This window comes from Octopus sinensis, unplaced genomic scaffold, assembly GCF_006345805.1.
Source record: "Octopus sinensis unplaced genomic scaffold, ASM634580v1 Contig16385, whole genome shotgun sequence".
Classification (NCBI taxonomy): Eukaryota; Metazoa; Mollusca; class Cephalopoda; order Octopoda; family Octopodidae; genus Octopus; species Octopus sinensis.
The window spans coordinates 10,001-26,203 of NW_021834311.1; the positions used below are offsets into that span (position 1 = coordinate 10,001).

Genomic DNA, 16,203 nt, shown 5'->3' on the forward strand with positions numbered 1-16,203 from the left:
AGCATACTTGCAGTCACATCTGTGGAGTGCTCAGCCACTTGCACGTTAATTTCATGAGCCAGCGGTTCCATTAATCAGATCAAATGGAACCCTCGTTGTCGTAACTGACAGAGTACCACCACCATATATATATACAGTTTGATGAAAAGTTACCCAACAGCAAATCAAATTTCCATAAATACTCTCTGCTGTAATTCTGTATTGACTCAAATGGAAAAATGTGTCACTCAAGAAGGACTTCAGTTTGAACAATTTCCATGATGTTTTACATTTAGTTGCTTTTATTAAACCCCGTGCCGGTGACACGTAAAAGCACCGTCCGTTCGTGGCCGGTTGCCAGCTCTGTCTGGCCCCGTGTCGGTGGCACGTAAAAGCACCATCCGTTCGTGTCCGTTGCCAGCATCGCCTGGCCCCGTGCCGGTGACACGTAAAAGCACCATCCGTTCGTGGCCGTTCGCCAGCTCTGTCTGGCACCTGTGCAGGTGGCACGTAAAAAACACCCACTACACTCGCGTAGTGGTTGGCGTTAGGAAGGGCATCCAGCCGTAGAAACACTGCCAGATCTGACTGGGCCTGACGAAGCCTTCCAGCTTCACAGACCCCAGTTAACCCGTCCAACCCATGCTAGCATGATGATGATGATGATGATTCAGTTGTTAAACATAAGTAAATCTTGGAATTCAATGGTTTTGATTTGCTGTCCGGTGATTTTGGCCAGCCCTTAACGCATTGGGCTGAGGAATAATTCATAGGCCTTTTCTTCACATTTAACAATGTGCACGGAAATAAAATACATTGGAATAACGTTTTATGTTATTTGAGAGAAATTTCTGCTCAACAAGATAATGTATTTTGATTTTTGTGCATTTTCAGATCATTAAAATGCACTTTCAAGAGGAAAAAACTTAGCATTTTCGACACCATTTGCTTTTTCATTTAATCAATTTGTTAATCCTGCCAAAGCTGCTTTTGAGATCTGTCCTGTGTATTGAGAAGGAGCAATTTCTCAAACTACTACCCACCATTGGTTTTTGAGCTTCAAAAATGGGAATTTTGACCTCAAGGATGGATTACACAGCAGTCAACCAATTCAGTTCAATGAAAAGTGATTGAATCATCTTCTTCACAAAAATTCACATAAATATGAACTTACTGTGCTTTGAAACACATCTTATATATATATATGTACACACACACACACACACACACACACACCACATATATATATATATATATACTTTATTTAAAGCAGCAGAAAATTCAACAAAATCTGTTACTCATTGGAGGCATCTACATCATTTTGACAGCCTCCAGAGAAGCATACATACACACGTGCACACACACACACACACACACACACACACACACATATACATATATATATACACACACACACGTTCGTGCTGTCTACTTGACCTCCACTCTCATATCTTCTTCCATTCTGTATTTATAGTGATGATACTTCAGAATCAGGGATGCTGGTGTGTAAGGTTGTAAGAGTTTGGGAGAAAAGGAGGTGAATGCAAACCATGGAATAAAACAGGTCAAATGAACATAGGAGTTGTAATAAATCATGAACAGGGAAAGGATTTACGTATAGAAGGGGACACAGTAAGAATAAGGGATAGATGCTGACTGGAAATAGTACAAGGGAAAGGAAGTGGCAACTCACAGTACAGAGATGGCAATATGTATGGTATAAATGTATGGTGTATTCTGCTTTTGTCTCTTACAGCAGCAGAATAGCACTTTCGACAGGAGAATGATAGAGGGCTCATTATAGGGTCATGAGTTGTGGGGCTGGCAGTTGTGATTAGTGGGGAAATTAAGAAAGGGATACCGATTTGAAGGGTGGAGGATCATTTGTGGTATGAACATGGAATGGATGTCTGTTGGAAGTGGCAGCAGATGTAAGATGTGGCGAGTAGTGGAAAAAGGGAAAATCATTAACAACAGTGGAGGTTAGCTCATTGATGGTAAGGATAGAGGACAAATGTCAATAGGAGGTGAACCATACTTTGGAGATGTTTTTAATGGCAGGAAGAGGAAATGTGAAGAAGAGAAAGATGCAGTTTAGAAGAGCTGATTTAGTTCGGTTTCTTGGGGTAGCATGTGTGAAAACATTGTTGCATATAAAATATACACTATCTATATAATAATTTGCTTCTTTCTTCACCTGTTATACTATAGTTTGTTAGAGAGGTGGAAGTGGAATGAGTGAGAGGTTGAGTAAAAGTGGGAGAAAGAGGGAGAAATGTGGGTAGAGAAGCAAGAAGAAGAGAGGAGTATAATAATACACTAAGGTCAAATGCATCACGTAGTTAGTTGAGGGGGGAGGCAAAGAGCAAGACACAACTACAATGAGAGGAAAGTGGGAGAGAGAGAAGTGTTAATGACATGCTGTAGGGTGGAAAGAGAAAGAGGGAAATGTTAAAGACATGAAGAGGGGAATTACATGGTTAAAATGTTTGTTGAAGAGGTAGAGAGAAAGAGAGAAATATAAGGTGCTTAGCAGAAGGAAATTTCAAAATCATATACTATTTTGCAACTGGAAGTGAAATCACTTAGCAAAATACAAATAACAATCATCCTTTCTTTCTTAAATAGCTTTGCTTAATCTCTTTCGTTCTGTGGAATTTCCACAGATCTCACTAGTATTTTATTTTTTTTAGTTACTTTTTGTACAATATCAAAATATTAAAACTATCCTCTCCAAACAATAAATGTGCACATCTTTCTATAATTTTTTGAAGCTAATGAAGAGCAATATGCTGAAGCTAGTGGGCCCAGTTATTTAGAATTGAAACCAGCAGGTAAGTATAAACAATATTGTTAGTACACAGCATGATCTTAGAAATTATCTTAAACATTAACAGAAAGCTAACAGTCATGAAATGTATCATTCTCTAACTTTTATCTTTTAATATGTGTGTATGAGTGTGTTTGAGTCTGTCTCATTAGCATTTATGATTGTAGTATCAACACAATACTAACATAACGCTATTTATTGTTTTTATTTCTAATTTTTTAAAGACATGAAGATTTCTTACGTTAATGTTTCAAGGAAACCTGATGGTAAGTATATAAGCAATCGAATAATAAAATTTCATTCATTAGAGCAAGAGTTAGCAACATTTTGGTTCACTCTTTCTTTGAGTAGTAGAGGCATCTTAATGCATGTCTTTTATTTGTTCCAGTCATTGGACTGCAGCCATGCTAAGGCACCACTTTCAAGGGTTCAGTCCAACAAATCCACCCGAGTACTTATTATTTTTAAGCCTTTTACTTATTCTATTGGTTTCTTTTGCTAAACTGCTAAGTTCTGTGGATGTGAACAAACCAACACAATTGTCAAGTGGTGATGGGGATCAAACGCAAAGGCACACACACTCCCTTATATATATACCAAATCCATTCACAAGATTTTGGTCCGCCCAGGATTATAGCAGAATACACTCGCCCAATGTGCCTCATCATATGACGAAACCCAGACCCATTTGTTTGGAAATTAAACTTCTTACCTCACAGCCACACCTAAAAACCTTTCAAAATATTAAAATTCCATTGCATATACGATAAACTTCTTACAGATATTCATATTTAACTCTGATATTTTACCTTTTTATCAATCCTTACCCTCAATAATGCAGTTCATAAAAATTTACTTTGTTGGCTTTATTTGTACAAAAAAATCCAAATAATTAAGTAATAATGAATTCAGTAGATATTTGCCAAGGCATGAGACACAATGAATGGGAATAAATTTGCAATAGTAAATGTGATTAACTGTTCTCCTCCAGTATCCAAAATCACTCCTGTTTATTTATAACTCTAGCAAGAAATTTATCTTAGAAAAACCCTTGTTGCTCTAAACATATTTGTGAATAGCTTCCCTTAATGTTAATATCACAATTAAATATTGAAGTGATAGAAATAGTACACACTGTACTAAATATTGACAATTAAATTTAGTGTTAGTACATTTTGAGATTATATCCCAGAGAAGTACACTTTGTACAATCAGCCTCTCAATAAGTTCTACTTTTACATAATCATTAGCATTTTGCTCATAGAATAAAATTTTGGGTGCCACTTTACTGAGGAAGCCTCTTTCAGAAGTCTAATTTTGAAATGGCATATTAACCAAAATTACTCTTTGTTTACTCTTGTTCATACCAAATAGATTTATTAGACAATACTTTTCTTTTATACAATATGTAAATGAGAGGATGAAGAACATATTCAGTACATGGACTTCGCCTGGATTTAAGTATTTTTTGTTTTAAAATACATGTGTTTGTATATATATATATATATATATATATATATGTATATATATATGAATGGAGTTAAACGCAGGTGTTATTCAAATTCTTTTACTTCCGACATGTTTCAAAGATATCACTGGTATTATTCCAAAGGAATTACCCCTCCTCTTTCTATAGGCTACCTTTGACGCTGTATCCTCTAACGTTTTTTTAAAAACAAACTTAATAGCGTTCAGTCAATCACTATACATATCCATCATTTTCTGTTAAAACATCTTAATGACGAGTTTCATTTCTTCATTTCCCTGAAGAGAAGATTACGTTGTTTTACACCATTTTATTCCTTTGGATAATACCAGTGATATCTTCGAAACATGTGTTGGAAGTAAAAGAATTTGCATAACACCTGCGTTTAACTCCATTTATTTATTTATATATATTATACAAAATATTTCACATAAACCTGGTGTTTCTACCTTTGAAAATAAGGAGTTACAACCTTTTTACTTGTATGATTTCTTGCTACCCCGGTAAATATTTGTCTATTTTTTTCTGTGTTAATTGTTTCGAAATTGAACCAATCCTATGACTGGCACCTGGCAGTTGCCAGTGCTGCTGGACTGACTCATGTGCAGGTGGCAAGTAAAGAAACACCGTTCCAACCTTGTGTTTCAGGAGACCTATTGAGTGAAGTACATCAACATCAAAAATCAATGGAAATTGCAGTTGTGATCCCTCTGCCAGTGGCACGTAAAAAGCACCATCCGAACGTGGCTGAATCCAGCGCTGCCTTGACTGGCTTCCATGCCAGTGGAACGTGAAAAGCACCAACTGATCGTGGCCATTGCCAGCCTTGCCTGGCACCTGTGCCGGTGGCACGTAAAAAGCACCCACTACACTCACGGAGTGGTTGGTGTTAGGAAGGGCATCCAGCTGTAGAAACACTGCCAGATCAGACTGGAGCCTGGTGCAGCCTCCTGGCTTCCCAGACCCTGGTCGAACCATCCAACACATGCTAGCATCGTTAAATGATGATGATGTATGTATGTATGCGTTTGTTTCCCATTAGTTGTTACAGTTGTACTTTATGAAGCCATTGATTTCTACACACAGGAATCAATATGGGTTGCTTATTTCAGTATTATATATACCTGTTATGTATTTGTGTACGTCACCAATATATATATGTACATTTATGCATCCATGTGTGTGTGTTTGCAAAGGGGGTGTCTGTCTCCAAAACTCTAAGTTTGAGTAATGTTTGCATGATTTGATTTGGAAACTACAATAAGAATAATCAATCCAATAGACTTTCTAAATTCAGCAGAGTTTATTTCTATTCACTTATCTTTATAGACCCAAGTTCCTTCAGCATTTGTCCATATTTGGATTTCCAGATTTGGCTTCATGAATAATATAAATGATGAAAGAGCTGAATCATAAAATCTACTTGCAAAATGGGAAGGTCCAAGCTGTTCATGTAAACATTGTAGGATGGAGTTCTTCTTGTGCCCTTTCAATAGTGTTCTTCCTGAGTCCTTTCAGTTTCAGACTTATCCTTCAAATAATGTTCTACATGCATCATCGAAGGATTTGAAGAATCATTTTGTTCTCATCATATCCAATTCTGAACAGGCAATATTGGCAGGATCACTTTCATTATCATCTTCAGGAAAAGAAGATTCATCACAAATAATTTTTTCCCATTCTTTATGGAAGCTGGATAACAATTGTGAAATCTCTTCAAGGCTTAGCTTTTGATTCTTTGATATTTCGTGGAAGGATTACAAAGGACAAATGAATAGTTGGCAGGCTGTCAATGTTTTATACTTGTTGAATTATGATGCAATGTTTCATCATTCCTTCAAAGATGATGCAATACTAATTGTTTGTTTCATAAAAATGATGCACTAAATAGTAGTATTGCATCATCTTCAGATGTCTTAGTAAATGCAATTAGAGATCTTTGTCACCAGTATGGGATGAGGTTGTGCAAACTGATCTCAAAATGCTGAGCCTTACAGAAGAGATGACAATGGATTGGGAGGGTCGGTGCCCTGCCATGCTCAAGAAGACCTGCCCATAGCAAGCAGAACACCTACCCAAAACCTGGTCACAGTATCTCAACGTGCTGTGTGCACTGAGGATACAACTTTTTTGTAACTCCGTAGTCCTGTATCATATTCTGTCGAGTTTTTGCTAGAAGACTATGAAAATCAATGTTTTTTTTCTATTTGCTCAAAAAGGTTCACTCATGACTAACTTTGAAATTTTTATATTTGGTTGCTTTTGGGTGGGTTTCCAAAAACTAGGACCCTGATAGAATAATAAACAATAAAGGAAAAAAAGATCCATAACTGTTAAAAGAATTATATTCTACATTCCAGACCAATAAAAAGAAGGTAAGTCATATAAAGTCAAATTAGTCAATAGTCAAGTTGCGGCAAGTCTAATAGAGAGAATGAAACTCAATGGCAGGTTAGCTTTGTTCTTGCATGTGGTGTGTAGTTCTTGCATGACCTTAATTGCTCACTCATAGCATTAATTGCTTCTGCTAATCTTTAGTTTTGAGGGCTCTTGTTTCCAGTGATTTGTCAAGCATTTCAAAGAAGTCTTGTAGAGTAGTAAGGTTTGTGATAGCTCTGCATAATCTTCAGCTCTATACACTTGGTCACTGAACCAGTGGTCTGCCCAGTCATATGAGATGAACTGGCAGACCATCTGCAATCTCTCACATGTGACGTAAGTAAAAATATAAGAAGGGCTAGGATTGTTTGCAAATTCCATCTGGCATTACTGATGTTTGGAATTTTCTGAAACTTGATGAAAGGGATGTCTCTCTTTCCATGGAAGAACTTGAAGGCATGGGTTAAGTGAAGCAGAAACTTCATATCATCTCTCCAACCTGCTTGATCTACTATGACGATTTCCATTCTGGAAGGAGCCTTGGAGTTCTTCATAACTTGTCATGAGTTCTTTGACAAGAAAATATCCGATGTTGAGTGAATTGCTTGCACTAGCTAGCTCTTCATCCATAAAAATATGCAGGATTCTGTCCAAGACACGGTGTTGGTTGCTCATGAATTGTGGCTCATCATAGCATTTGCTCAAGAAATTCTCTGCAGTCTAACCACTACCCAACTCTTTCATCCGGTATTCACACTCGTCGTATCAGCAATAATCATTAAGATTTCACCCTAAAAGTGAAATTCATCCAAGATGCTTTTCAATCCCTCTGCAATGGTCTCGACCTTGTCACCACACAGCTTCAGAGCAGCCAGCTTAATTTCACTTGTTTTGTCTTGATGATTACCACTTGATATTCATTTCCGTCAATATGTTTACCATCAAAATGCAGGTCCTTAACCCTGTATTTTTTGGCTTTGGTAATAATGTTCCATATTATCTTGGGAGGGGGTTGCTTACTCCTCCATCTTTCAATGTCCATATCATATTGGATAGGAATGTTGATATATATATATATGAGGTGGTATCAAAGGTTCTTGGACTAGTTATGTTTAAACTGTTCAGAGTACAGGCTGGCATTAGTGGTTTGGTATCTAGAGCAACTTGTGAATTGTCCCTTCATAATTCCACCAGATGCAGGGCATCACCTTGAGTTTGAAGCTATCCCTTGCTGAACAACTGCTTCTGCATGTTAGGATTGCAAAAAAATATCTCTCTAAGATTATTACTTTTTCTGTTTCATCGCTCACTTCTTACACTCACAATGCTTCATCAATCAAGAGGTGGTAGAAGCATCTGTGAAGGTGTTCTTTGACTTGAAGGACAAGAACTGGTATCAGCGTGGTGTCGAAGAACTGGCAGGAAGGTGACTTCAAATAGTGAAACATGGTGGCTGCTACATAGAATGCTCTGTTGCTTTTGCTGTAACTTGATGGATAATGCAAGTAGATTACTAAAATTTTGCAAAAGGTTTAACTCTGCACAATAATATGGCCACTACCAGTAGCAATATATCAGCTCCTTAATGACCACTGTGGAGGTGCGTAGCTTAGTGGTTAAGGTGTCAGCACTGTGATCGTAAGATTGTGGTTTTGATTCCTGGACCAGGTTACATGTTGTGTTCTTGAGCAAAACACTTCATTTCACGTTGCTCCAGTCCACTCAGCTGGCAAAAATGAGTAACGCTGCAATGGACTGGTGTCCCATTCAGCTGGGAAACACACACACCATAGAAACCAGGAAACCGGGCCCATGAGCCTTTCTAGGCTTTAAAAGGGCTCATTTATTATTTATTATTAATGACCACTACTAACCAACAGCCATAATAGTCTGAACAATATAAGTAACCTCCATCTAAAATAAAACTCAACCATAATTTAGTACCCTAGTATATTTTATATCTTGAAAAAAAAATGTTTTCTTTGTCTTAGCTCAAAAAACAATGCCTTGAGAGTAAACAGCATAAACAATGCAATTAACAATAACAGTCTAATCCCACCACAATCAACAATACCCCGACTGTTATAACGAAAACCATCATCACCCCCTCCAATACCAATACACCTGACGTCACTACCAGTACCATTCATGATATTTGAATAACTAACTGACAGTAGCAGTCATAGAATCAGATTGATAGCGATTTCAGTACAATCAGCGTCTGCGTGATTAGAGTGTGATTAGACCCATGTCAATGGTGCAAGTGGTAACCTTTCAATTAATAACCATACAACATTTCCTCCATCTCTCTTCTTTCTCTTTTCATCTCATTTCCTTTCTTACATCCATAGGAATAAGACAAATTTGTGCTCTCATGAAAAAGTTATTTCTCAGTGCTGTTTTTTTTTACTAAATGTTTGCGGTTGATTGCTGCCACTGCTGGATTTTCCTACTATTCAAAATGTCTGAAAAGAATTCATAAATTGGAGCTGAAGGTAGTTGTGCAAAAAGTAACTGAAAAGGATTACACTGGATTAGGTTTTTACAGGAGGAAAAAAAATTAAGCGCATTACCAAAATATTGGTTTCAAATTTTGACACAAGGCCAGCAATTTCAGGGGAGTGGTTAAGTTGATTACATCAACACCAATGCTCAAATGGTACTTATTTTAGCGATCCTGAAAGAACAAAAGGCATAGTGGACCTCAGAGGAATTTGAACTCAGATGGTAAAAATAGACAAAATGCTACTAAGCATTTTGCCTGGTGTACTAACAATTGTGCCAGCTTGCCACCTTACATTACCAAAATATTAAGATGTGTAACGTTTTCAATGAGAACAATGTGACAATAGCATGAAAATTAAGTCAAGTGCTAAAAATGTTACTTGGTTAATATCTTGTATCGTATTTTTTCATAGGTCTAATGTATGCTTAAAATGGATCAGCTCTCTAGTCATAAGCATGATGATAATTAAAAAAAGCCAAAAGTTTGTATGAGGATTTGAGGAAAATGGAGAGCAAACTTGTAATAAAAAGCATTTTATGTTCAGTAAAGACTGGTTTGAAAAGTTTATAAAGTGTTTGAATTTTCATAGCATAAAATGATTGGTGAAGCTGCAAGTGTTGATGTGAGGCTGATGTGAGGTTGGAGAAAAATTTCTGCTAAAGGGGGCTACACATCAGTGAAAATATGCAATGTTGATGAAACTACACTTTTTTGGAAACACATGCCTGTTAGAACTTTTCAGAAAGAAAGATCAATACCAAGATTTTAAGCTTTCAAAAATCACCTTTGAGTTCTTCAAGGATCAAGGTGTGGTAAATAACTTCAAGGTATGTTATCTGAGAACTTTCAAACGACACTCATGAAAGCAACTGACAGTGGGGAAAAGCTACAGTTAGTGACTTCAGGCTCATGGGCATGTTCGCCCTTGCACCTCTGACATGATTCATAAAATGTTCACACTCTTCTTTCTCCCACTCCCTTTCTCTCTCCCCCTCCCTCTCATACACACATGGTTCTGTTGACATAGAATGTATGTAGCTACAGATATTATTACAATGCTGGCACTTATTTTTGTCAGTTGGTTATTCAAAAGTTGATAGGTAGCTGGTGTTGATTGTATTGATAGTTGAGTATTGTTGATGGTGGTGATATTGCTTTTATTAAATGTATTATTGCTTAACCTCAAAATAATTCTTGGTAACCTAAGATCAAGACATTTCATTCAACATTCAAAATACTCTCTTTACTCTTTTACTCTTTTACTTGTTTCAGTCATTTGACTGCGGCCATGCTGGAGCACCGCCTTTAGTCGAGCAAATCGACCCCGGGACTTATTCTTTGTAAGCCCAGTACTTATTCTATCGGTCTCTATTGCCGAAACGCTAAGTGACGGGGACGTAAACACACCAGCATCAGTTGTCAAGCAATGCTAGGGGGACAAACAGAGACACACAAACATATACACACACACTTATATATATATACATATATACGACAGGCTTCTTTCAGTTTCCGTCTACCAATCCACTCACAAGGCATTGGTCGACCCGGGGCTATAGCAGAAGACACTTGCCCAAGATGCCACGCAGTGGGACTGAACCCGGAACCATGTGGTTGGTTAGCAAGCTACTTACCACACAGCCACTCCTGCGCCTATCTCATTATCTCATATGATTGTTTTTTGTTTCAGATGGAATTATTTGTCTCGTCCATGCTACTGTTGCTGTTGACAGTGGTCATTGAAGAGCTGGTGCGTTGGCATTGTCCGTGCTTTTATTGGTTTTGGTGTTGAAGCTGGTTATGTTTGTGCTGATGGTGATGAAACTCCTTATATATATATATATATATATAAACATTATTGGTGAATTGAAGAAATGGAGCTGAACGCAGATTGAACAGAAATCGTTTTATTTCATTCTACATGTGTTTCGAAAGGCACAAATTACCAAAATCCGATTGAATAATGGGACCATATTGTGTCTTTCTCTTCAGGAAGAAAAAAGGAAATCCGTTGGAAAAACAAAAACAGAACAGAGGCGGAGCAAAAAACAAATCGAACTGTGCTCCTAAGAGCCCATGGCGAAACTGTTTATCAGTGTATGTTGAGAACCGGTGGCTGAAGAATTCAACGGGTCAGGCATCGGTCAATCATGTGGGTGAGGGTGTATAGATGTTCTTTGTGACCGAGAATAAAGTTCTGACTATTTAAGGAATATTGGATGTTTTATAAGGGGCGAGAAAAAATCTACTTAGAGACGTGTGTGTGTGTATACTGTTCTATATATGTGTGTGTTGGCGTAGGGGTAGAAAACATTTTTTGTGTACGTGTGTGCGTTTGATCGTTCGGCTGTCAGTGGCTACTGCCGTGAGAACCGTTGGGTGGCAGAAAGAAAAAAGATATATATATATTATGTTTTATGTGTGTGTGTGTTCATCTAAGCCTGCCTTGTCAAGGAAACCCCCCGCTGTGAAAAAACCAAGCCCCGTTTGTCTTACAGGAGTAATTCCCCTTGCAGTGGTTAATCGTAGATATCTTAAAGGCTATTTCAGAATTTGTTACCAAGGGCTATGGGTGCCGGTATTATTTATAAACGCTATTTAAAAGCCAGTTTTCTCAACCGGCGTCATTCCGGCATCATCGTACAATGTCGTTCTGCGTCGTCTTCGATTGCAGTGCATCAGCACTCACTTTTTCTCGGTGCTTCCAGAAATTTGGTAATTTGTGCCTTTCGAAACACGTGTAGAATGAAATAAAACGATTTCTGTTCAATCTGCGTTCAGCTCCATTTCTTCAATTCACCAATAATGTTTTAATTTCAATTATCCGCACCAACGCACGGTTGCAACGCCAGATGGTTGTACCTCCAACCGTGCTGTTTACTGCTGTGATTTTTGCTACTAAGGTATCGGTTAAACTTTTGATTAATCTACTACAAGATTATTCATCTTTCTATTTCACATAATATATATATATATATATATATATATGCATATAAATTGAGGTAGGTAGGCAAGTGTCCATTGTGACCCAAGGAAATACACACACACACACAAACATTCAGTTTAAAATTCTACTTCACATCTTCAAGTATTGATAGCAACACATACACAACCACTTGAATATACACACTCACATATATATTCTAGATTTGCATGTATTATAGATTTTCAGATTGTTATCTCTTTTGCATTGAGACAAATTGTCAAGATAGAGCCTTTTGGGTAAAAAGGAAGTCTAATTTTTGGATACTTAAAATTTACCTGAGCTTTCAAAAGAGCAAAATTACACTCAGTTCTGAAATTAGTGGTTATGCTTTACTGCACATATGAAATATTATAACTTGAGTAAGTGCTATTGTGGGTTGTACCTCCCTATATATATTCATACATATATTCTTTTATATATATAGCTACTGGCATGGTTGTGTGGTTAATAATGGTGTTTCCTAAATTTATGGGTTTTAGTCCTCTCCCACTGCATGGCATTTTGGGCAAGTGACTCCCATTATAACCTTGGGTCAAACAAAGCCAAGTCTTTCAAGTGAATTTAGTGTGGACATATGTTTTTTTTATAATTAAGCCCTTAAATACCAAGGATATATTATATGACGTTTATACATCAACTCTGTACAAAGATGTATACACATCTATGAACTGTGCAGCACTTTGCATATGTATCTTCCATTGTAATCCTGGATCAACCGATAATTAGTGAATAAATTTGATTGACGAAAACTGGCTGGAATCCTATTGCATGTGTGTGTGTGTGTGTGTGTGTGGTGTGTGTGTGTTGTCTGTGTGTGTGTGTGTGTGTCTGTGTGTGTGTGTTCATGTTTATGTTTGTCCGTCCTCACACTGCTTGATCACCAGAGTTGGTTTGCCTACATTCTCAGTTTGGTAAAAAAAGATTGCTAGAACAAGTATCTGAATTGACCCCTCAAAATGGTGCCTTATCATGGCTCCAGTTCAATGACTGTGACAAGTAAAAAGTTTTACACACATATATATATATATATATATATATATATATATATTATATATATATATATGTATGTATGTATGTATGTATGTATGTATATATATAATATGTATGTATATATATATATATATATGTATATATATATATATATATATATGTATATATATATATATATATATGTATATATATTATATATATATATATATGTATATATATATATATATATGTATATATATATATATATGTATATATATGTATATATATATATATATATATATATATAGATCTTGGCAGATCTTTGTAGACACCGTCACAGACATATGTGCAAAACACTCCCCACCAAGACCTGTGAACAAAAAGTGCAGAATCCCCCAAAACAGAAAAACCATTATCAGAAAAATAAAAAGAACAAACAAAAAAATTAACAAACTAAAGTACTGCCAACAGCAACACACACATTTGACGGCTATCGCACTGCTTGAATCCAAAAAATATAACCTCCAACAATGCATGAAGACCCTCATCAATAACCAAAGATCAGCTGAGAAGAAGTGGGCCATTGAAAAAAATCAAACTCAACCCCAAAGTGTTCTTTTCATTTGCGAGGAAACGCAGGGTCACTGTCTCCACTGTAGGCCCTCTAATTGACGAAACTGTCACTCTCCAAGATAATGCCAAATCCATGGCCGAGATACTGCAGAAACAATACTGCTCTGTTTTCAGCAATCCTGATATGGCCGATCTGGGCTGTATCAGTGATGTCAACCCCCAACACACTATATCGGACATAACGTTTAGTGCCCCTGATGTCTTAGCGGCGATAAACGAAATAAAACACAATTCAGCAGTAGGCCCCGATAGGTTCCCTGCTTGTGTCCTGAAGGTGTGTCGACACCAACTTGCATCTCCCCTTGCTAATCTGTGGAGAAACTCACTGGATGCTGGCTATATTCAAAAAAACCTTCTGTCCCAGTCTGTTGTCCCAGTTTTCAAAAAGGGAAACAAGTCCCTTGCAGTGAATTACCGTCCGATCTCACTCACCTCTCATATCATCAAGGTATTTGAGAGGGTGGTGAGATCTCGAATAACCCAATTCTGGAAAGCAACAGACGGCTGATCTCCAACCAACATGGGTTCCGTAATGGAAGGGACTGCCTAACGCAGCTCCTGCATCTCTTTGAGGACATTTTGAGAGCTTTGGGAGAGGGCTCCAACACCGATGTCATCTACCTTGATTTCAGTAAGGCCTTCGACAGGGTCGATCACAAGATCCTATTGAAAAAACTATCCAACATTGGTGTCTCTGGAAAGTTACTGAAATGGATTAAGTGTTTCCTGACAGACAGATCTCAACATGTTGTAGTTGAAGGGGTAAAATCAAGCCCAGCCAAAGTCAGTAGTGGCGTTCCGCAAGGCACAGTGCTGGGCCCACTTCTTTTCATCATTTACATTAATGACATTAATGACATCATCAAGCACAGCAACATAAAATACTTTGCAGATGACTCTAAGCTACAGAAGGTCATAAATGAGGCGAGTGACCGGACATGCCTTCAGTCAGATCTACTGGCTGTTATCCAAAGGGCAGAAAAAAACAATATGCTGCTGAACGAGGATAAATTTGAGCTAATCCACTTTGGAAAAGAGGATGCCCCAAACTCCCATACTCCCTTCCTTCAGGTGAAACTCTCGCGGCGTCCAACAACATCAGAGACTTGGGAGTAATTGTGGACAACAACGTAAGCTGGGCCACTCATATAAACACCAAAGTTGACATGGCCCGCAGAATGTGTTCCTGGATTCTCAGAACTTTCCAGTCGAGAGATATCCACACCATTATCCTTCTCTTCTCCACTTTTGCCCGACCCCACCTTGAATACTGTTGTCCACTGTGGTCTCCCCACACAATACAAGGTATCATAAAAGTCGAAGCACCTCAAAGGGCAATCACAAAAAAGATAGATGGCATGACAGGCCTCGACTATTGGGGTCGACTAGAAAAGCTAAAACTCTATTCTCTCCAACGTCGTCGTGAGCGCTACATCATCTGCATGATGTGGAAAATATTCCATCAGCATTGCCCAAATGATGTTGGCATCACCTTTAAGGTACATCCAAGGCTTGGCCCCGTGCCATCCGCCCAAAACAAAAATCGCACTCTCATCTCATAACAACAATACGGCACAATTATTTCACCTCAATTGGCCCCGCTCTCTTTAACATTACACCAAAACACATTAAAACAGAAACTGACCCTATAGTGTTCAAGAAGTCTTTGGACAGATTCCTTCAAGAAATCCCGGATAAACCCCCTACACCCGGATATGTCTCTGTAAACAATAACTCTCTACTTGAGTGGGCCATAGTGCCCAAATTCTGACTTGAAAGACTTCACCAGGTGGTGCTATTAAGTTAGACATGGCCTGGGCCAATAATGGCCGAAACCTATCAAAGTATCAAAGTATCAAAGTATATATACATATGTAAATATATGTATATATATATATATATACATATATATATAATATATATATATATATATATATATATATATATATATATATTATATATATATATATATATATATATATATATAAAGTATACAAGCCAGGAATTAACAAGTTTAAAATTAATATTTTATATCGTTTTCTCGTGTTTCCAGGATTTGGTAATGAAATCGAGGATAGAACAGCAGAAACAAATTTCTAAATGAAAATTGAAAAAGTGCCTTCAAAAATCGCTTCGATAATATTTTACGTCATAAAATAATATTTTCTCCATATATGATATTAAATATAAATATATAATATTAAATATAAATAATACTCTTAAATATGAATATATAATATTAAATATAAATATTAATATTAAATATAAATATATACTCTTAAGTATGAATATTAAATATGAATATATAATATTCTTTTCTCTAGGCACAAGGTCGGAAATGTTGAGGGTGGGCGCCAGTCGATTAGATTGACCCCAGTACGCAACTGGTATCTAATTCATCCATCCCGAAAGGATGAAAGCAAAGTCGACCTCGA

General features: G+C 37.2%; 1 long non-coding RNA gene across 1 annotated transcript in view; it reads left to right on the top strand.

The window, feature by feature from the left end:
• The window catches only part of LOC118761682, a 16,863-nt gene extending 929 nt beyond the window's left edge, over positions 1-15,934 (top strand). The window contains exons 2-4 of the long non-coding RNA XR_004997562.1: positions 2,754-2,813; positions 3,034-3,075; positions 15,822-15,934. This is a non-coding gene — a long non-coding RNA (uncharacterized LOC118761682). The remainder of the gene's footprint in view (positions 1-2,753; positions 2,814-3,033; positions 3,076-15,821) is intronic.
• Positions 15,935-16,203: the final 269 nt, after the last annotated feature.